This window comes from Macaca mulatta, chromosome 8 (assembly GCF_049350105.2).
Source record: "Macaca mulatta isolate MMU2019108-1 chromosome 8, T2T-MMU8v2.0, whole genome shotgun sequence".
Lineage (NCBI taxonomy): Eukaryota > Metazoa > Chordata > Mammalia > Primates > Cercopithecidae > Macaca > Macaca mulatta.
The window spans coordinates 40,836,454-40,862,838 of record NC_133413.1 but is presented as its reverse complement, the minus strand read 5'-3'; the positions used below and the strand labels follow the sequence as shown (position 1 = coordinate 40,862,838).

The 26,385-nt window shown below is 46.2% G+C and overlaps 1 protein-coding gene and 1 long non-coding RNA gene across 15 annotated transcripts in view; one reads left to right on the top strand and one right to left on the bottom strand.

Annotated features, from left to right (window-relative positions):
- PLEKHA2 (pleckstrin homology domain containing A2) overlaps positions 1 to 24,106 on the bottom strand; it is a 92,155-nt gene extending 68,049 nt beyond the window's left edge. For 6 of the 14 annotated variants that reach the window (XM_077943512.1, XM_077943519.1, XM_028852597.2 and 3 more), the window contains exon 1: positions 5,865 to 5,964. The gene's annotated coding sequence lies outside the window, so the exon portion shown is untranslated. Of the gene's footprint in view, positions 1 to 5,408; positions 5,517 to 5,864; positions 5,965 to 23,863 lie in introns of those variants that run through there. The other 8 variants (XM_077943514.1, XM_077943518.1, XM_077943523.1 and 5 more) reach the window with 4 other exon arrangements.
- LOC144330775 (uncharacterized) lies at positions 5,902 to 9,622 on the top strand. The gene is made up of 2 exons (XR_013397253.1): positions 5,902 to 6,097; positions 6,618 to 9,622. It is a non-coding gene; the product is annotated as an uncharacterized LOC144330775 (long non-coding RNA).
- Positions 24,107 to 26,385: the final 2,279 nt, after the last annotated feature.

Here is a 26,385-nt window from a genome sequence, read left to right as displayed (position 1 = left end):
GTGATAACAGAGACAAAGCCTTAAATGGTACTGGCTCAAATACAAAATACTCTACTACAACCTCAGTTCAAAAATGAGAAAAAAAGTACTCATTTTACAAATTTAAAGATGTTTCTTTCACATTATTCTGTGTTGGCAGGACAAGGAATTTCTGGGATTTTGCTCCAGAAAATATTCAAAAGGTGCTTTTTGACAAGGATTGGGGCGTGTGGCATGTACATTTTCTGTCCCATTACCCCTACCAGGGCAGAAGCTGCAGGCAGCAGCGTCAGTAGTGAGTGAGAGGTTCTACCAACCAGAAATGGCTCAATTGGGTGACAGGAGAAAGTTTTTCGGGAAATAACATCAGAGATCTCAAAGAGGACTGTATGAAATAGAGCAGACAGGAACTGAGGTGTAGAGATATGGAGCAGTCACTCATCTATTGCTAGAATACATATGGACCACATCAATGGAGTTCACATATGTTTAGATTTGCAGTACACATCAAAGTATATTGTGAAGCCAACAGGGCCTTCGCAATGTACAAGCCCAGTAAAAACAACAGCAAAATGCAAGCATGGCTGTTTGAGAACACATCCCTGAGAATGGGTCAAAGATTATAACTTAGGAAGTGTGGAAGCCTCCACTTCCTACTGCTCTAACATGGCCGCATTTTGAAACTGTCATGATAGCAGATTCCAAATAGTGTAAGGCGGGAGAATAAAGTGCAAGAGAAGGAAATGTACTGAGAACAAGTTCCCAGAGGAAGTGCAGGGTGAGGAATGCAAACATGTACAGGAATGAGGCAGAGGGAGGATCAGACAGGGTGCTGGCTTGACCCTGAGATAGCCCAATCCCCACTGGACCCTAGAACTTGGAGTAGAGAGCAAGAGATACTCAAGAAGGAATTTTTGAAAAAATATAGGCCGGGAGGGGTGTAAGGCAGGAGTAACTGGAAATTGATACCACTGCAATAAAGATGCCAAAAACAACAAAATATTTCAGACACTCATGACCTCTCTTCACAGCAGCCTCATCTACATTCAAAGAAAATGTGGTTGTTGGAGCCTGCAGGAAACAAAAGCTTGCCTGGGGCTGAAGGCCCATCAGACCATCTCCACCAGAAAGGGCACCAGTGCAGGCACGCAGCCACACTGGCTTTACTGCCTATAAAAGGTGAGATCTCCAACTTTCAGAATTGTGAAAGTCCCCCCACAATGAATTCAGTTTCACTGTAGGGCTTCCTAACAACAGCTGCGAGTCCTGGAACTCTAAACTTCATTTTATAATGGACCATGTCTACCAGAGGGTACTAATACATAGGCAGTAGGAGAATGAAAAGAAAACATCATTTCTCCAGGCCAGGCGCAGTGGCTCATGCCTGTAATCCCAGCACTTTGGGAGTCCAAAGTGGGTGGATCATGAGGTCAAGAGATAGAGACCATCCTGGCTAACACAGTGAAACCCCGTCTCTACTAAAACTACAAAAAATTAGCCGGGCATGGTGGCATGCGCCTGTAGTCCCAGCTACTCGGGAGGCTGAAGCAGGAAAATCGCTTGAACCCGTGAGGCGGAAGTTGCAGTGAGCCGAGATCGCACCACTGCACTCCAGCCTGGGCGACAGAGCAAGACTCTGTCTCAAAAACAAAAAACAAAAAACAAAAAACAAAAACATCATTTCTCCGACCTACTGGCCTTTTGCAAAGTGCCAGGGGTGGGGCAAGGGAGTGGTGAGGGGGGAGCATAAAAGGCCTAGCTGTGTTCCTCTAAAAACATGTGCTTCTGTCTCTCGATTTAGGGAAGGAGGAGGGGCTGGGCATGGTAAGGAGGATGTGCAGGTGACAATAATCAGTATGAGTATTTTAAAAAAAAACTTTTCTTTTTTTAGAGGCACGGTCTTGCTCTGGTGCCCAGGCTGGAGTGCAGTGGTGCGATCATAGCTCACTATAACCTCAGACTCCTGAGTTCAAAGAATCCTCCTGCTATAGCCTCCCGAGTAGCTGGGACAACAGGCACACACTATTACAGCTAGCTAATTTTTCAATTTTTTGTAGAGATGGGGTCTCACTATGTTCCCCAGGCTGGTCTTAAACTCTTAGCCTCAAGTGATCCTCCCACCTCAGCCTCCCAAAGCCCTGGGATTACCGGGATGAGCCACTGCATCCAGCCAATGAGTATTTTTGAGGGAACTTTTGCAAGAAGATGACCATTCAAAAGGGTGTGCTGATTTCAGTTACCTATCCCAAGCGTGCAGTGGAGTGAAGGGAAAGAGCATGAGTCTCGAGCCAGATCTCGAGCCAGACAGACCTGGATGCAAATGCCGACACGTTGCTTAACTCTTCAGGGTCTATTTCCTAATCTGCAAAACGGAGATAATTGCTTTACCTACTTCAAAGGCTGCTGTGAGGATTAAATGAAACAATGTGGGAAAAGCGCTGGACACCCAGACATTGGGTAAATATTGTTGTTGTTAAAGTGCATGTGTGGGTGCCTAACAAGGAGTACATGGTCATCATTACTACTGCAACGTTGCTTAACACTGGGCAGGCAGCTGCTGCATGTGCACCTCCATCCCTCTAACGCCAATGAGCAAATGTCAGTGAAAAAGCTGCAACTCTGGGATCCCTCTCACAAGGAAAGGCGTCAGCTTCCCTCGCTCTTCACTCGACTCCAAGAACAACCACATTTTACATCTCTAAAAATTCTCCAGGAGGTTTAAAACAAAAAGTCCAGGCAATCCGCTGACTCCTTCTTGGCCAGGCTACCCTGAGAGTTAACAGAAACCTAGATATGCTCATCAGTTTCCAAGGAAAGGATCCTAGAGCTGCCTCTCGATCCAGCCACGGGCAAACACACCAGCAGAGAGCTGCTTTGCAAGGGGCCAGCCGAATTTGAGTCCCAGCCTTCGCACTTTAACTGCAGTGCTTCTCAAGAGCATAAGGACAAGAGGACCCAGCTTCCCATCCTCTTCATCTCAGCTGACCAGGCACTGTGGGCAAAACGCACACCACAAGGCCAAAGCCCCCAAGCCTTTTGCCCACACTAGGCAATATTAGGAGTCCCTGCCCCAGCAGGGCTGGGACCTCCACAGTGAGAAAGCCTAATTCTGGCTTTAATGCATAACAAATCACTTCAATCAACTGGGGTCAGGGCAGGGAAGGGGCTTTCAGAAGGAACTGTAGAGTCACTGCGCCAACCCCCAGCCTCCTCTACCGACAGGATGGGGCCGCATCCCTCCCACCTCTCGGCTACCCTATCTCCCCCGCCTGTCCAATTTCCCATCTCAATAATGGGCTTATATCAGGCAGGGCCAGGATTCTTCTCTTCCCATAGGCCAACACACTATAATATTTGCTTTCCTTCCTTCCTTTCCAAAGCCTACCAGATTAGATTGCTGGAGTCCCATCCAGCTCACTGAGACAGATGGAAAACGGAAAGTAAGGCAACCCAAACTGTTCATGGTGGAAAAAGAGAGAGGGGGCAGAGCAACTCAGCATCGCAGCACCCAGATCCTCTTTTCCAAGCCCTAGGTCTATCACAACCAGAATAAGTCGAGCCACAGCAGTTTCCGTGAATCAGAAAAGATATTCTGATGCACTGTTGTCTGCAGCAAGCTCTCATCTGAGTCATCCAGCCTTTCAGCAGGGGCATCACCCACCTGTCCATCTGTCCCATGAATTGGACAGGAGACCAATGCTGCTTGGGTCTTCCTAGTATCCTAACACTTCAGCAAACACTTGGCTGCTCTGGGGCTCAGCTGATAGGGCTCATCAGCCTTCCCTTTCCACTTCTGCAGGACAAAAACCTGCACCAACCAAAACCTGCGTGTCTTCAAGATTTATTTTAACCACTGTAAAATATCGAGCTGAATATGGTTCAACTCACTATCATGACATGATGGAATCTGCAGGCCCTATTTCCTTACACAGAAGAGAGAAGAAGAAAGCACCAATGACAAGGAAAAAGAAAGGTTTGCAAAAACTCTTCACCAAAGGGCAGGCAGTTTCTCAATCAATACCAAGGTAATTACCCATCTGTGAAATAAGCAAGGTTCCCATTACCAGCCAGCTAAAATCCCACTAGGAGTGCCACAGACAATTTATAGAAAGTATGCTGTAATGTACAAACAGGGTCAAAGGATACTTAGGTGTAAAGGCAACACCCAGACTAATAACTCCCATGTACCAGCTTGGTGAACCAAATCCCTACAGGTTTGAGGAACAACGACACTGCTCTTTTCTCTGCCATTTGGACAAGTGTAAACAATTCATGTGTTTGCATTCATTCATTAATGCAACAAACATTTACTTAGCACCTGGTACATGTCATACATTGGGCTGGCCATAATCTAGACTACAAGCTAGACCTTTGATAGTGAAAAAATCATCCGCCTTCAAGCGGCACATGTTGAAGAAGGCTAACGTCTGAGATGATGATGATGCTTTCTAAAAGCTTGCTCTGGCTTCTCACAACAAGTGGGGGGCTTACAAGTCCTGTAAGCTCCCCAAAGACAGGGTCTAGCCCTCCAAAGGTAAAGGAAAAAGAAAAAATATTTGGAGTTGTGTTTTGTTCATCACTGCCTTGCATGTATAATAAATGTCAACTGAACGCAACTGAAATAAAAAACAAAAACTTCTATTCTTTCAAGATCTTTTGCTTTGCTGTTTCGGAAGGCTTTGCAACCAAAGAAAAACAATGACAAAAGAAGGGAAAATGGGACTTGGTCAGATATATGAAGAACACCATTAGTGCAGTCTTGCTACTTCAGCCCCAAGTGCATCTACAGCTCAGCCTTCAGAGCCCCCACAGCCACAGCTGGCTTCCTGGTGTGGTGCCCTCCCCTCCCTCTTCTCTGCCGTTTACTGTCCTCTTAAAACCCCACTTGGAGCCCTAAAGAAAGGGGGCGGGCAGGAAGAAGGAATGAGAAGGGGAAGATACATCCTGAACCTGCGTTCACCAAGAAGGAAGGAAGCCAAACCCTAAGGCGAGGGCCTGGGGGCAGGGCTGGCCCAGGGGAGGAGATGTGAGGGTGCTCGGGCTGCAGCGGGTCCTGCACCCCTCTCTGGGCGTGCGGGGACATTTTTCCATTCTAAACGGCCTAGCTTCCCACCCCCACCCACCCTTCTTTTTTCTTTCTTTTTTTAAAAATTTTGGTGAAATCGTCTTCAGGACTGAAGGAGAAAAGGGAAGCGTGTGAGGTGAGGAAGAAGTTGGTGAGAGAACGAGAGCTCCCCTCGAGGGCTCACCCAACCTGGCACCGAACCTTCATTTTAGGGCAGTCCTTTCCACTGTATGGAGTTCCAGAAGCCCAAAGGCCAGGCTGCACCCATAGGAAAGGACGGGTGTCCGTAGGGGAGCCTTCTAGGCCTGTCATTTAATAAGGTAGTCGGGGAAGAGAAAGAGGAGTCTCCATGGCCCAATCGTACCCAAGGGACTTGCCTGGGGACGTTCTCTGCTCTCCTCCCCTCCCGCAGCCCGGGCAGTCGTTGCGGGGCCGGTGCCCCAGCGCCAGAACCCGCAGAGAAGTTTCGCTGCTGCAAACGTGAGAAAATGCAGCTCAGCAGAACTCCCGCCCCCACCCTCTCCGCGGCCCCACCCCCGCAGCCCGACCCCTGGTGGCGGCGACCTTGGCCACCCGGGGCACTTGGAGGAGGGGCTGCCCTCGGGGCTCTCCCGGAGGGCTGGAGGAGGCCTCCAGGATCTGCGGCCACCTCCCCTCGCCTGTCAGCCACCAGGACCGGCGTATTCAGCCCTGCGGGCGCGCCCCTCGCGCCCCTAGGCCAGGCCCCCGCCGGGGCGCCCCCTGCGCCCCCAGCCCCGCCGGCCCTCGCGCGCCCCTCTGCGCCGCTCCGCTCCTGGGCCCGCGAGGGCGCCCAACTTACCCCCCCGTGCAGGGGCCGGGGCTCGGGCGGGGTGCGTTACATCGGGCGGGGTCGCCCCTCCGGCCGCCGAGTCCGCCGCGCTCCGGGGATTTCTGGGTCTAGCTTCCAAACTCTCCGCGCCTCTCGCTCCCCTCGCTCTTGTCTCCCCCCGTGCCCCCTCCTTCTCTCCAGTCCCTCGGCTCTTTTTTCCGGGTTAATTACGTTTCGCATTAAAGCAAAACCCAGCCCCGGATGTGAGTACAATGCTCCGCGGAGCCCGCCGGGGAGGGAGAGGGGTGCCGGGGCGCCGCGGGCTGGGAGGGGGCGCGGCCGGGCGCCGGGGCCGCGCGGGGGAGGCGGGGGCGGGGCGCCCCGACGCTGCGCCCGAGGCCGCCCGCGGTCCGCGCCTCGCAGGTGGGACCAGCGCCCGGAGACTGCCCCGCGGGGAGGCCCGGCCCCGACGCTCGCTCGGGCAGCAGGTGTTCGGGCAGGGGGCGTCCTCGCAGGAGGAGGCGAGCTGGAGCGCGAGCTCCCTCAAGAACCCCATTTCCTCCTCCCAGAGCCCCACCCAGCGACCTCAGCCGGGTATCCTTCGGATCCTGAGCCCTTAGACTTTGGGGACCGAGGAGTTGGGGTCAGAGTTAGGGTCCCAAGAAGAGTGGCATCTTCAGGTTGTCCTAAATGTGCCCTAAGAGACCAGTGGGCGGGAACGCTCTAACCAGGGTTATAGAGACTTTAATTTCTTTTTTTTATTGTATTTTTTAATTAAGACAGGGTCTGGCTCTGTCGCCCAGGCTGGAGTGCGGTGGCGCAGTCATAGCTCACTGCAGTCTCGACCTCCTGGGCTCCAGCGATCCTTCTGCCCCAGCCTCCCCAGTTGCTGGGACCACAGGCGCCTACACCGTGCCCGCTGGGACTTTTTCGGTGTGGCGCGAAGACTCCCTTCCTGCCCCCAGAGCATTAAGGTGCTCTGGGAAAAAATGGGAAACAGGCAAGCATGTGTTACTACGTAGACCTCGCCAAGAGGAACTAAGCTGCTGTGCGCCGGTCCCGCCCCTGCGCTATCTCATTTGATCCACGCCGCAACCTATGGGTACCAGTCCCGTTCACGGTGAGGAAACCGAGACTCAGACGTGTGAAGTAATTTGCCCTGGGTCCCCAGTTAGTAAACGGCAGGTCTGTCAGGTTCTGACTCCGGCCTCCCACGTGGGGAGAGAGACATTTGAATATGCATCAAGTCAGGTGGACAACATCCGAAACATGAAAATGTAGTGGATTCGCGCGGGCCTGCAGGGGCTGGCGATCCTGATGCAAACGTTGTTAATCAGGTGTAAATCCTACGAGGCTTTGAGAGAGGCAGGCATAAGAAGAGGCTGAGGTTCTCCAGGACAAGGACTGGATTTGCAGGAAGGAGGAAGAGGCTGGGGCACATTCCCGGTGTTACAGGAGAAAGGTGGCCTCTTATGTCTCCACGACCGGAGGCCACAACGCCTGGGGAGGGGGCTCTGGCCGTTGAGCCAGGACAGAGGGAGAAGGACAGCCCGCCCCACACACCCCGAAAGCACCAGTGATGAAACCACACAAGTTTCCTCTTCTATTTTGATTGCCAAAGCAAAAATGAGCCGCGCTAGTCTCTCAGGTGTGAAAAAAAAGACTGTTTGCTTTAGAGCATTTTGCTTTGAATGAGGAAGAAAAGGGGGACGATGGGGGAAAAAAACATTTCCCTTGAAATAAATACATCAATGTCTTCCCCCCCCCCGTTCATGGAGGTTTTTGGCACTCATCTGTAAGTTTCAGGCACCAGAACAAACTGAAAAGCATCTCCTCTGGAAGCACGGAACCTGGATTTGAAGCCAGCTCTGCCCGTTTACTGGCTTTGACCCCTGGGCAAGTTGTTTAATTTCTCAATGCCTCTGTTAGGAAAAGTCAGTGAGTTAACGTTTGTGAAGTGTTGAGATTCCTGTCGAACATGAAGTAGGTGCTATGTAAATGTTTTTTAAATTTAAAAATTAGATGATCATTTTCAGTGTGAAAAGCAACACAATTCCATCCAGCTCCAAGCAAATCCGACTGGAATTAAGGGTTTCTAGTATGAGCAATGAGGTAAATTTCTCAGATTTCATGGTATGGTTCATATTAAACTCATAAAACTCTACTCCCCGTGGGGCTGCCTGAGTCACTCCGTCACAGAGCCACAAGTATTTCCTGAGCACTACTGTATTGGATGCTGGGAGGCAAAGAGAAACAGAAGGCCTTGGGTGGTAAGAGAATACAGGTGTCTCTAGAAAGCTGAAGCAGACTTGTGCCCTGGGAATGGCACAGAGAGTAAGTGCTGTCAACTTTTAGAAGGACAAGATATAGCCAGGGGCAGTGGCTCACGACCTGTAATCCCAGCACTTTGGGACACCAAGGCAGGAGGATCCCTTGAGCGCAGGAGTTCAAGACCAGCCTGGACAACTAGGGAAACTTCATCTCTACAAAAAATTTAAAAAATTAATTTAGCCAGGTATGCACCTGTGGTCCCAGCTACTCAAGAGGTTGAGATGGGAGGGTCACTTGAGCCCAGGAATTTGAGGCTGCAGTGAGCCATTATCATACCACTGCACTCCAGCCTGAGTGACAGAGTGAGAACCTGTCTCAAAAAAAAAAAAGAGAGAGAGAGAAATGTGTCTCTGTATGGGGTACAGTGGGGGAGCTCAAGAAGGGAGTGGGCTTTGAAATGGAACTTAGATGGATATGGTTTGACACCAGTGGGAGGAGGCCAGGAACATGTTGGACTGAGGGAGGGTCATCATCAGTGCACTCGGGGAGATGCTCATACTTCACTGGAGCCCCATTTACTGCTACACTTGTCCCTGGCCAGGACCCGGCCCCAGTTAGATGACAAATCCTGCACCAATGTCTACTCTCTTTCTTATTCCTGGATCTCCCAGAGCTTCCTCAGAGGACCCCCACCCCCACCCTCCTCTCATGTTACATTGAAGCAGGGGTCAAGTGAGTCTGTGCCCTGCTATGTTTTGCCATCCCTCTCTCTCTTTTGGGGGGGCACTTTTTTATTGTGATAAAATACACGTGACATAAATTTTACCATTTTAAAGTGTATATGTCATGGCATTCGGTAAATTCACAATGTTGTACAACTCTCACCACTGTCTAGTTCCAACCGATTTTCATCGCTTCTAAAGGTGACCCCATACCTATTAAGCAGTCACCTCTCATTCTTCTCTTCTCCCAGCCCCTGGTCACCACTAACTTGCTTTCCATCCAGTCTATGGATTTGCCTATTTTTGATATTTCATATAAGTGGAATCATATCATATGTGGCCTTCTGTGTCTAGCTTCTTCTTGTTGGTTTTTTTTTTTTTTTTTTTTGAGACTGAGTCTCGCTTTGTTGCCCAGGCTAGAGTGCAGTGGCATGATCTTGGCTCACTGCAACCTCCGCCTCCCAGGTTCAAGCAATTCTCCTGCCTCAGCCTCCCGAGTAGCTGGGATTACAGCCCCACACCACCACACCTGACTAATTTTTGTATTTTTAGTAGAGACGGAGTCTCACTATGTTGGCCAGGCTGGTATCGAACTCCTGACCTCAAGTGATCCGCCCGCCTCGGCCTCCCAAAGTGCTGGGATTACAGGCATGAGCCACCGCGCCTGACTGTGTCTAGCTTCTTATGTTTACTTTTGCCATCACTTCATTGACACATTTTGAAAGTACAGTATTGCTGTTGCCTAATTGTATACTTTAATTTTGTTCAGTGCAAAAATAAACAGCCCTGATGTCTGAGAATGTGACACTGTATCTGTGGAGAAAGGAATGTCAAAAAAGGACCTTTGACATGTGCTGTTTCAGCCCCCTTGTTGTACCAGGGTAAAATAAAGCTCAACAATTTGCTCAAGGTTTTGAAGCTATAATAGTTAGTGGCAGAGTTGGTTCTAGAACCCAGAGTTGACCACCTTAGAATCTTCTAGTGTTGGTATAGAAACCTTGCCACCAAGATGAAAACTTCTGACTTAGAACCTATGAATCTAAACAGAAAGCCTTATGCACTACTCTAAGCATTTATTTATGTACTTTCTATTCATTTTCAATGTTAATAGCTGGTTAGCTAGATAACCTAACAACCTCCAGTGGTGAGCCAGTGCACCCCGCAGGGAACTATTTTTCTCTGTCCTCATAGATACCCATTACATAAGGCTGCAGCTGGGGCCAGTTAGTTCTGTGAGGGAAAGTGTGGGGCCAAAGAGGCCAAGGTCATTGGTTTGATTCTGGTTCAGGCCAGTTCACTTTGCACGGAGATGAATTGCTCCAGGGCTACACATTGCACCTCTAATGTTAGCCAGTCATTTTATAAATAGTTGCTATGGGTTTTGATAGCAAAGTTTGAATAGTTCTGTGCCATCCATTTCTAGAATGATTACTCAAACTGCCATTGTTCTATTCAGTCCAATTCATTCCACAATTATCTGAACCCATTACCATTTTTCCTTCTGTATGTCTTGCATTTACTTATTTTCCAGTTACTTACTAATTGCTAATTGTTATGCATGTATTATCTCATTTAAGCTTTATAATGACAATGACCCTGCCATTATTTTATGGTGATGAGATGGCTAAGTCATAGAGATAAAGCGCTGATACAAACCTGGACAGCCAGAGGCCAGAGCCTGGTCTCTTACCTACCAAGCTACACTGGTAGATGCAATGTTAGGCCTTGTGAAGGATATAGAAAAACATAAAACAAGACTGTTCCCTCCCACCCCGACACTTCCTATATTTATCATCATTTAGAATCTCCATTCCATTGCACCTAGCAATTGCATATCCAAAGAAAGTTATATGGATATATAGATAGCAATACGTGCACACACATATGTATTTATATTCACTGCAGCATTGGTCATAATAGTAAAAATTGGAAATCGCTTTCATACGCATCAAGAAGGGATTGAACAGGTGCATTGCTACAATCTTATGCTATGCTACACTTAGAAAAGAGTGAGGGCTGGGTGGGGTGGCTCGTGCCTATAATCCCAGCAGTTTGAAAAGTCAAAGCAGGAGGATCACTTGAGCCCAAGAGTTCCAGACTAATATGGACAACATGGCGACACCCGTCTCTATGAACGATTTTTAAAAATTAGCTGGACATGGTGGTGCACACCTGTAGCCTCAGCTACTCAGGAGGCTGAGGCAAGAGGATCGCTTAAGCCCAGGAGTTCAAGGTTGCAGTGAACTAAGATCCACCACTACACTCCAGCCTGGATGACAGAACCAGATGCTGTCTCAAAAAAAAAAAAAAAAAAAAAAAAGAATGAGGTAGATATCTATGTGAAAAATACTATACATTTTCAGTGAAAAAAGCACAGAGCTTTACATATAGTATGATCCCATTTCTGTAAATAATTTTTTACATGAAAAAGGTCTATAAGAATACTTTCCAAACTGTTAACCACAGTTCTCTTAGGGCAGGGGAAGAGGGGTGATAATGGTGGATTTCTTTCTAAGAGATGTATTGTGTGAGGGTTCATTTTTTTGCAACAAGCATGCATGTTTTTGGTTATTTTTTTAAAAAAAGAACAGGAATGATTAAAATTTTTAATATAATTTAAAAGTTCCATGAGAAAGAAAATCATATTGCAACCTTCGAGGAGTTCATCTCTTACTAAGGAGGGAATATGGTATGTACAGAAATAACTATCATAAAAGCCAGAAACTGATACATGCAAAGGAGAGCAGAGATAAAATTCCCTGGGAAGATTATCAACCAGCTGTGGTTGAGAGGGGCAGGGGAAAATGCATGAAGGAGATGGCCCCTTGCAAGGACCTTGAAAGAAAGGTAAAATGTAGAAAGGTGAAGGTGAATTCCAGATACAGAGATGATCAGAGGCAAAGCACAGAGCAGGAGTGCATGGGATCTATTCAGGGAGGTGTGGCTGGTACAGTTCAGCTGGAGGAGGGGAGGACGTAAGAAGGATTGTCATGGGGAATGAAACAGGAAAGAAAGGTAGCTGGAGGGTCTTTATTGCTAAGGTAAGGAGTCTGTACTCATTAGTAGACTTCAAGAGCCACTGAAGGCTTTTGAGCAAGGAAAGGACACAGTTGGAAGTTAACTGGCTCTGATTTCATAGTTACCGGCTGTCTAGTAACTAGACTCTGACACCCAGCTACCTAGTTTTGACTCCTGACTTTGTCACTAATTAGCTGATAGCCAGGGACCAGTGACTTCTCTATGCTGGGTGAAGAGAATGGGGAAGGTGGTGATGACAGATAACTGTCTCATACCATGGCATTTGGGATTCAGTGAATTCATGCTTTTAGGGAACATGGTTAAGTGCTGACAATGTTAAAATTTGAAAAATCAGTATCAAACCTTTGAATTTAAATACTCATATTTCATTTGAAACTTTTATCCCAAAGAGCTAACACTTCATGATAAATTATTAACTATTCTTTTTCTCCCCACTCTCAGGGAATTAGAGATTTTTCATCTCATTTTACAGATGGAAGAATTTAGGTTTTAAGGAGAGCGATAGCATCTCAGAATCACACAGCCAGTCATGATCTGAATCCCTGGGTTCTGAATAGTAGTTCAGTGACCTTCACCCAATACTTAAGGTTGTCTCTTAGCTCAAATTCTCAGAGCCTTGAGAGTAGGAAAACGGGGAGTGGAAGAAGCTTAGGAAATTTCTGTTTATAGGGTAAGGGAAACAGCAGTAAAGGACAGTAAGAAAGTAAAATCAAAAAAGAGAAAACTCTGGTGGAATATATGGAAGTTTATAAAATCAGACTTGTAAAATATAAACAGGAGATATACATATAAATATATATATACACACACATATACATGCATACTTACATGTGCTAAAGTTATTTCCTAGTAAAAAAGTTTGGAAAGCATTGCTGTACTGCCAAGTCTGACACTAATAGTGTCAGTTCTCAGCCTCAGAACTGACTGTGTGTGCCATCCCCAGAAATAACAGTCTGCTGGCCAAAAGCACCATTCCTATTGATTCATGCTGATGGCATTGTTTTCCCATCAGTTTGAATAAATGCAGTGCACCATTCGGAATCCTGTATCCTCAGTGTTGCGCTGCGATTAGAGGGAAGAACTGGGACTTCCCAGTTCAGAGTGAAAGAATGAATAGGTACTTAACTTTGGATCTATGACCATGTTTTAGCACTATGTTTGACATTATTTTTGCTTAGACTAGTTAAATAATTCACTGCTTCAGTACTGAGCTCACACAGGGGCTACTCTTAATAAATACTTGTGGGTGAATATAGTCAAAGTTATTAGGAAGAATAAATTCTAGCCAGTTTATTCCAAGAGATGCCTATGGTAGTCAGTGAAGTGGGTTGACTTTTACATCAGCAATTCCCAACACAAGCTGATTATTACAAACCATAGAAAACAAAGAAAAGCAAAAAGGATATTTGGACACATGGACTTATGTCCTTTTATTATTTTGTTAATAGGCAATATATATACTCGGTAAAAAGTTCAAAAGAATTAAATATTCTTTTTCCCCCACTCTCAGGGAATTAGAGACTTTTCATCTCATTTTACAGATGGAAGAATTTAGGTTTTAAGGAGAATGATAGCATCTCAGAATCACAAGTCGATGCTTCCCTGCTTGACTTCTAATTCTTGTGTTCTCACATACAAAGGAGTTACCAATTATTTTTTAAAAGTACAAAATAACGGGCTGGGCATGATGGCTCACGCCTGTAATCCCAGCACATTGGGACGCCGAGGTGGGCGGATCACGAGGTCAGGAGTTCAAGACCAGCCTGGCCAACATGGTGAAATCCTGTCTCTACTAAAGATACAAAAAGTTAGCCAGGCGTGGTGGCAGGCACCTGTAATCCCAGCTACTCGGGAGTCTGAGGCAGGAGAATTGCTTGAACCTGGAAGGCGAGATAGCGCCATTGCACTCCAGCCTGGGTGACAGGGTGAGACTCCATCTCAAAAAATAAAAATAAAAAGTACTAGTCCCAGCTACTCAGGAGGCTGAGGCAGAGAATTGCTTGAACCTGGGAGGCGAAGGTTGCAGTGAGCCCAGATCGCGCTACTGCACTCCAACCTGAGCGACAGAGCGAGACTCTGTCTCAAAACAAAAAAAAAAACAAATGAATAAAAATAAAAATTAATTAATTAATTAAAAAAAACAACATAGAACTAACTTCATCCTCAAAAAATACTTGAAAATACTTGCCATGTCTGGGCATGCTGGCCGACACCTGTAAGCCCAGCACTTTGGGAGGCCATGGTAAGCAATTGCTTGATCCTAAGAGTTGGAGATCAGCCTGGGCAGCATAGTAAAACTCTGTCTCTACTACAAATACAAAAAGTCAGCCAGGCATGGCACCATGAGTGTGTAGTCCCAGCTACCTGGGAGGCTGAGGTAGGAGGATCATTTGAGCTCAGGAAGTTGAGGCTGCAGTGAGTGATGACTGTGCTACTGCACTCCAGCCTAGCCTGGAGGACCACAGTGAGGCCCTCTCTCAAAAAAAGAAAAAAGAAAATGCCAGTCTGCGGATATATTTTTCAAAAAATTGTAGCCAGTTTTGTGTCCAATCACATTAAAACTCCTGCTACTGGAAAAGAGATACAAAACCTAGTTAGCAGCTTGAACTCTGAGTCCTAGTGAAACTCAGCATGAGTCACTGGAGACAGGTAACTTGCTCAGGAATCTTCTTCCAAATTTCTTTTTTTTTTTTTTTTTTTTTTTTTTTGAGACGGAGTCTCGCTCTGTAGCCCAGGCTGGAGTGCAGTGGCCGGATTTCAGCTCACTGCAAGCTCTGCCTCCCGGGTTCACGCCATTCTCCGGCCTCAGCCTCCAGAGTAGCTGGGACTACAGGCGCCCGCCACCTCGCCCGGCTAGTTTTTTGTATTTCTTTAGTAGAGATGGGGTTTCACCGTGTTCGCCAGGATGGTCTCGATCTCCTGACCTCGTGATCCGCCCGTCTCGGCCTCCCAAAGTGCTGGGATTACAGGCTTGAGCCACCGCGCCCGGCCCCAAATTTCATCATAATTTGTATGATGACTCCACATGTCCATCAAACTACATTAAAATTAAGTGTAGCACCAAGTGGAGAATTAAGGACGGTCCAGCTTAACTCCTTCATTTAGCAATTAAACTATCACAAACTAAATTTATCCTTACGCCCAATACTTAATGATGCTGTGGGTGTTTTAATTGCCTGAATGACCAAATGCACCCTTCAGTGTCTGAATTTGTCATAGTTCCAGCTCCCTAAGAAGACATATAGGAACATGGTCACCTTTCTGGCAACTTCAGTCTCCGGAACAGAACTCTGAACTCATAAGGTGAGACGAGAAGGGCCTCTGAGTAGCTAACCAAAGTTCTGGGAGCTTTTCTTAGGTTTGATTGTTGATTCCAATTGCATATCTCATTTCAGAAAGCCTGGCAGTATGGTTTCGTAGCCCTCAGCATATCAGAAACCTCAGGAGAATGGAAGAATCACTGGAGAAGTGGGTGAGAGGGTGTGGAGGAGTGCATGGGTTTTGTTTTTTTGAGACGGAGTCTCGCTGTGTCACCCAGGCTGGAGTACAATGGCGCAATCTCAGCTCACCGCAACCTATGCCTCCTGGGTTCAAGTGATTCTCCTGCCTCAGCCTCCTGAATAGCTGGTATTACAGGCACGCGCCACCACACCAGGCTAATTTTTGTATTTTTAGTGGAGACGGGGTTTCACCATGTTGGTCAGGCTGGTCTCGAACTCCTGACCTCGTGATCCACCAGCCTCAGCCTCTCAAAGTGCTGGGATTACAGACGTGAGCCACCACGCCCGGCCAAGTGCATGGTTTTATCCAGTTCATTCCTATGCCCATAAATGGGATTGCTGAAAAGTTAACTAGCATTCCCACAGGTTACATGTGCTTAAGACAATTTTCATCATTCCTGGGGATGACCTTGGAGTAAGATGTGGTTGAACTGTGATCAGTGCCTTCGTTTTAGGTGGAAAGTGCTACGTGGTTTTGCTGGTAGGAGGGGTGGCCTGGTGGGGGGATGGCAGTGGAGATCACCCCTGCGGTGATAAGAGCAGCCTTAATGATTCTCTCGTGCTCTTTTATGTTTTTAAGATATTACATCATGTGCATTATGTATCTTTTTCCTAATAAAAAAAGTTTTTAATTAATGTTCATAAGACTTAACAAATAAAAAGCCTGGAAAAAGTGTACAAATTAAAAATACTGTACCACACTGAGAAAAACCACAATGAGATATACCTGCACACATATCAGCATGGCTACAATGAAAAAGGGTGACAGGCCAGGTGCAGTGGCTCACGCCTGTAATCTCAGCACTTTGAGAAGCTGAAGCAAGCACATCGCTTGAGTCCAGCAGTTCGAGACCAGCCTGGGCAACATGGCAAAACCCCGTCTCTACAAAGAAAAATACAAAAACTTGCCAGGCGCAGTGACATGTGCCTGTAGTCCCAGCCACCTGGGAGACTGGGGAGGGAGGGTTGCCTGAGCTCAGGAGTTCGAGGCTGCAGTGAGCCATGATGACACCACTGCACTCCTGCCTGGGTGACAGAGCAAGATCTTATCAGTAAAATAGATAAATAAATGTAAATGTAAATAAATAAAAATAAACATGCAACTATCATAGGACCCAGCAATTGCTCTTCTGGGCATTTATCCCAGAGAAATGAAGACTTACGGTATTCACACCAAAACCTATACAGGAATGCTTATAGCAGCTTTACTTATAATAGCCAAAAACTGGAATCAACCCAGATGTCCTTCTGCTGGTGAATATCAGACAAAATGTAGTTCATCATACCATGGAATACTATTCAGCAATAAAAAGGAACAAGCTATTGATACACACAGCAACCTGATGAATCTTCAGAGAATCATGCCAAGCAAAAAAAGCCAAACAAAAGGTTACATACTATATGATTCCATTTATAGAACATTTTGAAATGATAAAAGTATAGAAATGGAGAACAGATTTGTGAGTGTCAAAGATTAAGAAGAGGGTATGCGCTGGACACGGTGGCTCATGCCCGTAATCCCAACACTTTGGGAAGCTGAGGCAGGCCAATCGCGAGGTCAGGAGTTTGAGACCAGACTGACCAATGCGGTGAAACCCCGTGTCTACTAAAAAAACACAAAAATTAGCTGGCCGTGGTAGCGCGCGCCTGTAATCCCAGCTACTCAAGAGGCTGAGGCAGGAGAATCGCTTGACTCAGGGAAGCGGAGGTTGCAGTGAGCGGAGATCAGGCCACTGCTCTCCAATCTGGGTGACAGAGCAAGGCTCTGTCTAAAAAAAAAGAAGTGGGTATGGTGGGAAGGAAGGAAGTATGAAGTATGTGTGGCTATAAAAGAACAACACAGGCCGGGCGCTGTGGCTCAAGCCTGGAATCCCAGCACTTTGGGAGGCCGAGATGGGCGGATCACGAGGTCAGGAGATCGAGACCATCCTGGCTAACCAGGTGAAACCCCGTCTCTGCTAAAAAATACAAAAAACTAGCCGGGCGAGGTGGCGGGCGCCTGTAGTCCCAACTGCTCCGGAGGCTGAGGCAGGAGAATGGCGTGAACCCGGGAGGCGGAGCTTTTAGTGAGCGGAGATCCGGCCACTGCACTCCAGCCTGGGCGACAGAAGATCGAGACCATCCTGGCTAACATGGCGAAACCCCGTCTCTACTAAAAAAAATACAAAAAATTAGCGGGGTGTGGTGGCGGGAGCCTGTAGTCCCAGCTACTTGGGAGGCTGAAGCAGAAGAATGGCCTGAACCTGGGAGACAGAGCTTGCAGTGAGCCAAGATCGCACCACTGCACTCCAGCCTGGGCGAAGAGCAAGACTTCGTCTCAAAAAAAAAAAAAAAAAAAGAACAACATAGGGTTACTTGTGCTGATGGAAGTGTTCTGTGTCTTGGCTCACTCAATGTCAATATCTTGGTTATGGCATCTCACTATGATTTACAAGAGACTACCATTCAGGAAAAGGGGGAAAGGCTATGCAGTACCTCTGAATTATTTATTACAATTCCATGTGAATCTAAAATTATCTCCAAATACAAAGCTTAATTAAAGAAAGAGGTTTTTTGTTTTTTTTTATGGAGTTTCACTTTTGTTGCCCAGGCTGGAGTGCAATGGCACAAATCTCAGCTCACTGCAACCTCTGCCTCCCGGGTTCAAGCGATTCTCCTGCCTTAGCCTCCTCGAGTAGCTAGCATTACAGGCCTGCACCACCACACCCGGCTAATTTTGTGTTTTTAGTAGAGACAGGGTTTCTCCATGTTGGTCAGGCTGGTCTTGAACTCCTGACCTCAGGTGATCCGCCTGTCTCAGCCTCCCAAAGTGCTGGGATTACAGGCGTGAGCCACTGCGTTTGGACAAGAAAGAGTTTTAAAGCCAAAAAATTTATTGTGAGTGTTCTCTGTTTGAATAGATGTTATCTATTCTTTTTTTAAATCACTTAAGGACAGGCGCTGTGGCTTATGCACGTAATCCCAGCACTTTGGGAGGCCGAGGCAGGCGGATCGCTTGAGTCCAGGAGTTTGAGACCAGCCTGGGTAACATGGCAAAACCCCATCTCTACAACAAATAACAAAAATTAGCTGGGGCCAGGCGCAGTGGCTCAAGCCTATGCTCTCAGCACTTTGGGAGGCCGAGACGACCAGATCACTTGAGGCCAGGAGTTTGAGACCAGCCTGGCCAACATGACAAAACTCCATCTCTACTAAAAGTACAAAAAATTAGCCGGGCCTAGTGGTGTGCACCTGTAGTCCCAGCTAGCTGGGAGGCTGAGGCAGGAGAATTCCTTGAACCTGGAAGGCAAAGGTTGCAGTGAGCCGAGATCGTGCCACTGCACTTCAGCCTGGGCGACAGAGCAAGACTCTGTCCGTCTCAAAAAAAAAAATTATATATATATATATATGTGTATATATATATATATACACACACACATATATATATGTGTATGTATCCAGACGTGATGGCATGCACCTGTAGTCCCAGGTATTCAGAAGGCTGAGGCAGGAGAAACACCTGAGCTCAGGAGGTCAAGGCTGCAGTGAGCCATGATCGTGCCATTGCACTCCAGTCTGGGTGACAGAGGAGACCCTATCTCAATATGTGTGTGTACGTGTGTGTATATATATATATATATAACTTATGGACTTATGGTGAACATTTATCCCTCTTGATCCTGGATAACTGAGGCATCCCTATTTATGAACTCCACAGACTAAGCCCAGTTTTGCACACTGGGGCTGGCAATCCTTAAATCCTGGGGGGCTAACATTCAGTTTTTAGTTCTGACTTAAAGAGCAGCACTTCATTCCTCTCCCACCTCAACTGCTACAATCCCTCTCACATAGCTGCCCCCATGAGCACTTCCTCTGCTCTTTGGGCATTTGGTTGCTTCCATCCATTTTTCTGCCTTCCTTGAGAAGAAAGTTTCAACACTTGGAGAAACTCTACCAGAACTTCACCTGGTATTCGAGAAAGTTTCTCTCCAGAGCAGAGCAAGGTGCACATGAAGGTTGGTTAGTTTCAATGTGTTGCCATAAATGCTGCCATGGCTGTCCCCTGTTTTCAGAAGGTGACATCATGGTAGCAAGCATCACATTCAGAAGCAAGCATTACAGCAGAAGTCTGTTAGAATGCAGCTGGTAATTATGTGTTCCTGAGTGCACCATGAGTCAAATTGGGGCCTCCGAAATGTAACTGCATATTCTTGAAATAGTACATCCAGGAGGTCTGGGGGCTGATTTATTTCTGGTTTCTCCAATTTAAGTCCTTGTACTGTACTGTGACCCTGTAACTAATACCCAGTTCAGAGTAGAAGAGCGGCATAGTGCAGTACAAAGAATTTCAGACTAGGAATCCTCTGAAATTGTAGGGACAATTATGTCCACCGTTTCTATTGTTCCAGGTTGTAAAAGATTGGGAAATATAAGTATTATGTTGTGAACAGGAATGTTAGTAAGAGGATGGTAGAAAGCAACAGCCTTCGGCCAGGCACGGTGGCTCATGCCTGTACTCCCAGCACTTTGGGAGGCCAAGGCAGGCGGATCACCTGAGATCACGAGTTCAAAACGAGCCTGGCCGACATGGTGAAACCCCATTTCCATCAAAAAAATAAAAAAATTAGCCAGGCATGGTGGTGGGTGCCTGTAATCCCAGCTACTCGGGAGGCTGAGGCAGGAGAATCGCATGAACCCAGGAGGTGGAGGTTGCAGTGGGCAGAGATTGCACCCCTGCACTACAGTCTGGGTGACAGAGCAAGACTCTGTCTCAAAAAAAAAAAAAAAAGCAATAGCTTTCAAACTTTTCCTTACCTACAACTCCTAAAATGCTGAAAAACTATGTATCTCTTCACACACTTTAAAGTTTGACATCTATAACTTTTAATCGTAGCTTTAAGTGTTCACAAGGGATGTATTCTGCAGTTGTTAGCATGGGATATTTTGAAATAAAACTGTCATATCACTCTTTTTAAGGTGTCCAATAGAATCTAAGTACCATAGTAATATGACACTATCATTCATTTTTAAAATTGAACAAGCAGTTCTTTGACAGCCAGAAATGTTAAATCTATCCCTTTCTTCCTTGAACTATACTTCCATTCCACTTTCCCTAAAGAATTGTATCCAAATGTCAGCTATTTTTATGCTTGAACATCTTTTATTGATTGCCCTATCATATTTTCTGAAACAAAAATGCATATGTAAATTGATTTTACAATGTTAAAAAACATCCTGTGTCCATAAGGCTGTAAGTGTTAAAACAGTTTTTGAGACTAAGTCATCATTACAATTATTAATAACAAGATAAAAATATAGTTTATTGATAGTTAAACAAAATACAGTAAAATAGCATTAGAAATTAGTCTCAATGAGATAGATGAGAATGGATTTTTAAATATATGTATGTTTATATGTTTGCATACATACATCTATAGTAAACAAGTATATGTAAAGAAGTTAAATATTCATCAATTAATATTACTTATTGCAATAATGAGCAGGATGTAATGTCAATACTTCCCCTATTTCTTTTTCTTTTTTTTTTTTGAGATGGAGTCTCACTCTGTCTCCCAGGCTGGAGTGCAGTGGCACAATCTCGGCTCTCTGCAACCTCCGCCTCCAGGGTTCAAGCGATTTTCCTGCCTCAGCCTCCCAAGTAGCTGGGATTACAGGCATGTGCCACCACACCCAGCTAATTTTGCATTTTTAGTAGAGACAGGGGTTCACCATGTGGGCCAGGCTGGCCTTGAACTCCTGGCCTCAAGTGAGAGCTGCCTCAGCCTCCCAAAGTGGTGGGATTACAGGTATGAGCCACCGCGCCTGGCCCTAATAATTTCCCTATTTCTCGTTTTTACGAATGTAAGCTCTGAGCAGCTTTGGTCACATTAATACGCAGATGAGGCTGCAAGGACTTTTGTTATGACAATGTCCAGGGCTGACGAGAGGCAAGAAAACTGGGACATAACCCAGAAAGGCTTATGGCTTCAAAAGGGATCCTGGAATGACTAAAAACACTTTTGCCAGGGAACCTGAGATCTGTTTTTCAGTAAGGCCGTATTTGGTAACATCATTCAATTATGTTAGAGATTTTCCTTCAAAAATTATTCTGTGGGGAGACTTTTTACGCGTGGGGTTGGGGGTATAATGGGAACACTCTCTACTTTCCACCCAGTTGTGCTGTAATCCCAAAACTGCCCTACAAAATAAAGTTTTGCTTGTTTGTTTGTTTTTGAGACAGAGTCTTACTCTGTCACCCAGGTTGAAGTGCAGTGGAAAGATCTCAGCTCACTGCAACCTCTGCCTTCCACGTTCAAGCAATTCTCCTGCGTTGGCCTCCCAAGAAGCTGGGATTACAGGCACCCACCACCAAGCCTGGCTAATTTTTGTATTTTTGTAGAGAAGGGGTTTCACCATGTAAGCCAGGCTGGTCTTGAACTCCCTGCCCTCAGGTGATCCGCCTACCTCAGCCTCCCAAAGTGCTGGGATTACAGGCTTGAGCCATCGTGCCTGGCCAATAAAGTTTATTCTTTAAAAATATTCTAATGATTGATCTGTTTGTGGACAATTCAATTAGGTTTTTCTCCAAAGTTTATGGATAGCAATGAATTGGGAACCGCTTAACCTGTGAAAGGATTTGTATCTGTTAGAAAAGGCTTTCCTGTCTCAGCACAAACACGGATATTTCTCATTGTCCCTTGTCTTGGCCCTGAAGGTTTTTACGACCCAGGGCCACGTCTTTCTTTCCTCTTTTAGAAGTGAGAGAGCTGTTGGGAAAGGAGAAGTGGGAAGACAGAAGCCAGTACGAACTGGCATTCACTGCATCTCAGGGAGATCTAGACAGTGATTCCTTTAAAACTGTGCCCTCTGGGTACCCACTGTTTAAACACCCCTATAGAGGTGATTTAGAAACGCCTTGGGCTGGGTGCGGTGTCTCAGGCCTGTAATCCCAGCACTTTGGAAGGCCAAGGTGGGCAGATCACCTGAGGTCAGGAGTTTGAGACCAGCATGGTCAACATGGTGAAACCCCATCTCTACTAAAAATACAAAATTAGCCGAGTGTGGTGGCACACGCCTGTAATCCCAGCTACTTGGGAGGCTGAGGCAGGAGAATTGCTTGAACCCGAGAGGTGGAAGTTGCAGTGAGCCGAGATGGCGCCGACAAGAGCAACAAGAGCAGAACTCCATCTCAAAAATAAAAAAAAAAACTGCCTCAAATGCACAGAATCCTCATGTCAGATTTTTAGTCATTTGCTGTTTGTCTGAAATTCAAATTTAACTGGGTGTCCAGTATCTACCTGGGCATCCTGTGCAATCCAAGTCGCTCTTTTGAAGAGATGAAAGAGATGAGAAAAACTAATACCTAAAAAGTGTGCAGGCCAGGCATGGTGACTTACGCCTGTAATCCCAACAATTTGGGAAACTGAGACAGGTGGATTGCTTGAGCACAGGAGTTTGAAACCACCCTGGGCAACATGGTGAAAACCCGTCCCTACAAAAAATCAAAAAATCAGCCAGACGTGGTGGCTCACACCTGTAGTCCCAGCTACTTCGAGGCCTGAGGCAGGAGAATGGCATGAACCCAGGAGGCGGAGGTTGCAGTGAGCCAAGATCACACCACCACACTCCAGCCTGGGCGACAGAGTGAGACCCTGCCTCAAAAAATAAATCAATAAAAATAAAAAGGAGACAGTTCTTTTCCAAAGGTCTTTTCCCTTTCCCTCCACCCAATTCTCAAATGGGCATACTGCTTTCTCGCCTCTCACAGGGTGCTCCATTTCTACCCCACCCCACTATCTTTTTTTCATCCTTCTTAAAAGCAAAATATAAGCAGACAAAACAACAAAACTGCCAAAGCTCATGAAGGGAAGAAGGCTCCTGGAGGAAACTTGGGTGAGGTAAGCGGTTTGAGAGGTGCAGAGAGAAATAGACAGGACATCTCTGTCCTGTCATCCCAGAAACACAGGCTAAAAAAAAAAGGAGGGAGAGCAGCAGTTTCTTTACAGCAGAAACTACATTTATGTAAAATGTGTGGATATTCTCCTTTACAGTCTACCCTGTAGACACATAATAAAAGTATTCCAAGTCCAACTACATGTCTGAGAGTCCTTGGTGCTCTCCTGACCTGTTTCATTGGAATGATACTAACCAAGCCTTCTGGTTTTTTCTTCCCCCTTCAGTTCCCATTCACTGCTGCTGCCCTCTCTCACCCCCTCTCATCTCCCAAGCACCAAAAATAATTTGAATTTCAAGCCTTTTTTCGGCCTTCCTGTGGGTGTGGGAGGACCTCCTTTGGGAATTGCTCTGGTTCTAGTCGGCTCCGTCTGTAATTTGGCAAAATGTCTGCACCCTACCCCCAACTTTTCTTCTTAATATAAGGGGAGTTTGGATCCCCACCTCAAAATATATAGTTCTTAGGATAACCAAAGTGACAAGATCCCTCCCAGGGATCCCCACCCCCCAATCCTCCCTCCCCCGTCCCAAAGGGATCCCTTGAGGGTCTGCAGCCTCCACTTACCCCACCCCTGGTTTTGGAAGAACGACTCTCTCTGAACAACAAGGCAGCTCCTCCCTAGCCAGGGGAAACTACCTCCAGCAACAGCTTTAAAAGGCAAGGTGATTGCGAGAAAGAGGAGGGCGAGATCTGGGCTCTTCAGTTCACAGGAGCCAAGGCGAGTTCCTGTTTCAAAGACAGTTTTAACAACTTATCAAGTTCAGAGACTCTGAGTCTCTCTCTCTCTCTCTCTCTCTCCCCCCCCCCTCCCTCCCTCTCCCTGTCTCCTCCACCCCACCCCTTTGTGTGTGTGTGTGTGTGTGTGTGTGTGTATTATTTTCCTTCTCACCAACTCACCCACATGATCCCTCCCATGGTCCTCCGGGTGACACGTGATTTTTCCTTTCTGAAAAAGCCTGTTGCCCAAGCTAGCCTCAAACTCCTGGGAGTTTGAAATCCTCCCTCCTGGGCTGCCCAAAGCAGTGAGATTACAGGTGGCAGCCACCTTGTCTGGCCGTTGAAATGCATCTTTATTAAAAGTTAAAATATAACCAGGATCTGTAGATGTAACCACCCTACCCTCAATCACCCCGGACACCTGCCTCCGATCCATTTCCACCCCGTCTCAGCCCTTCCTTAGCTAGCATCTGTAGACTCTGGTAAATGTTTGTTATTGACAAGAAAAAGGAAAGGGAAAAAAATGAGAACAAGAAAAAGGACCGCACACTTACGAGTTTTCTATGGTTTGGGGCAGTTTTGTTTTTAAGGTTTTAAAGGTTTCTCTTTGAAAAGATGGTATCACAGAACACACAGAACTGCTCTGAAAATGCAACTTCATTTACAAAACACTGCATCAAAATATTACACGGTCATGGAATCTAATGAACTGAACATGCATTCATGAAACTTAAAAAATACTGAGCAATGCATTGAAAAAAGCATGGTAAAAAAAAAGACAGCTCAAGTTAAATAAAACTTACAAAGGTTCTGAACCAATTAATGGCTGGTAACAATGTCATTCAAAAATGCCTATAGGTTTCAATAAAATCCACCATTTATTTCTGCATGCCTAGTTCTTGAAAAAACTGTTTGAAGCTGTGAGGTAGATAGTGGCCAGGAATTATCATGCTGAGTTAATTTTACACCTGAAAGATACAAGGTTGCCATACTTAAAGCTCTTGTTAGGCCAGGCGCAGTGGCTCACTTCCAATACTTTTGGGAGGCCAAGGCGGGTGGATCACCTGAGGTCAGGAGTTCAAGACCAGCCTGGCCAACATGATGAAACCCTGTCTCTACTAAAAATACAAAAAGTTAGCCGGGCATGGTGGTAGGTGCCTGTAATCCCAGCTACTTGGGAGGCTGAGGCAGGAGAATCGCTTGAACCCCGGGGGCAGACGTTGCAGTGAGCCGAGATCGCACCATTGCACTCCTGCCTGGGCAACAAGAGGGAAACTCCGTTTCAAAACAAAAAGAAAAAAAAAGTTGTCGTCGATGCTGGCTTGAGTTGCTTTTTAGTAAAAGACAATACTCAACTAATAAGAATGGCATGAGATAGGATATGTAACAATTTCACCATTCATATACTCACTTTCTGTTTCCTGGTTATATTTTGATTTTTAATAAAGATGCATTTCAACAGCCAGGGAAGGTAGCTCACACTTGTAATCCGACTGCTTTGGGCAGCCTAGAAGGGAGGATCGCTTGAGCCCAGGAGTTTGAGGCCAACCTGGGCACTATAGCAACACTCCCACTCTACAAAAAATTTTAAAAGTTAATCAGGCATGATTCCACACCTGTACTCCCATCTACTTGGGAGAGTGAGGTGGAGGATCACCTGAGCTTAGGAGTTGGAGGCTGCAGTGAGCTATGACTGCACCACTGCATTCCAGCCTGGGTGACAGAGTGAGACCCTGTCTTTGAAAAAAAAAAAAAAAGGCATTTCCAAGACCTCCATAGGAAGCAGAATTTTTGGTGCCCTGGGACAGATTCAGTTCAAGCTTTTCATGACTTTGTTTCTCCTTGCCCTTTTCTTGATGAAGGCGGTGCTCACAAAATTGGTTATATTTTTTTCTTTGTTTTTTGTTTGTTTGTTTGCTTGCTTGCTTGCTTGCTTGTTTTTTGAGACAGAGTCTCACTCTGTTGCCCAGGCTGGAGTGCAGTGGCATGATCTCAGCTCACTGCAACCTCCGCCTCCCAGGTTCAAGCAATTCTCCTGTCTCACCCTCCCGAGTAGCTGGCATTACAGGCACCCGCTACCACGCACAGCTTATTTTCATATTTTTAATAAAGACGGGGTTTCGCCATGTTAGCCAGGCTGGTCCCAAACTCCTAACCTCAAGTGATCCGCCCGCCTGGGCCTCTGAAAGTGCTGAGACTACAGGTGTGAGCCACCGCACCCAGCCCATTTACTTATTAAAAAAAAAAAAAAATTAATCAGGCTGCTGTGGTACCAATTGTTATATTCTTTGGAAAAGCAGTTTTCAAGAGCCTTAAAATATTTTTATTTGGCCCAGTGATTACCCTCTGGAAATCTATCCAAAGAAAAT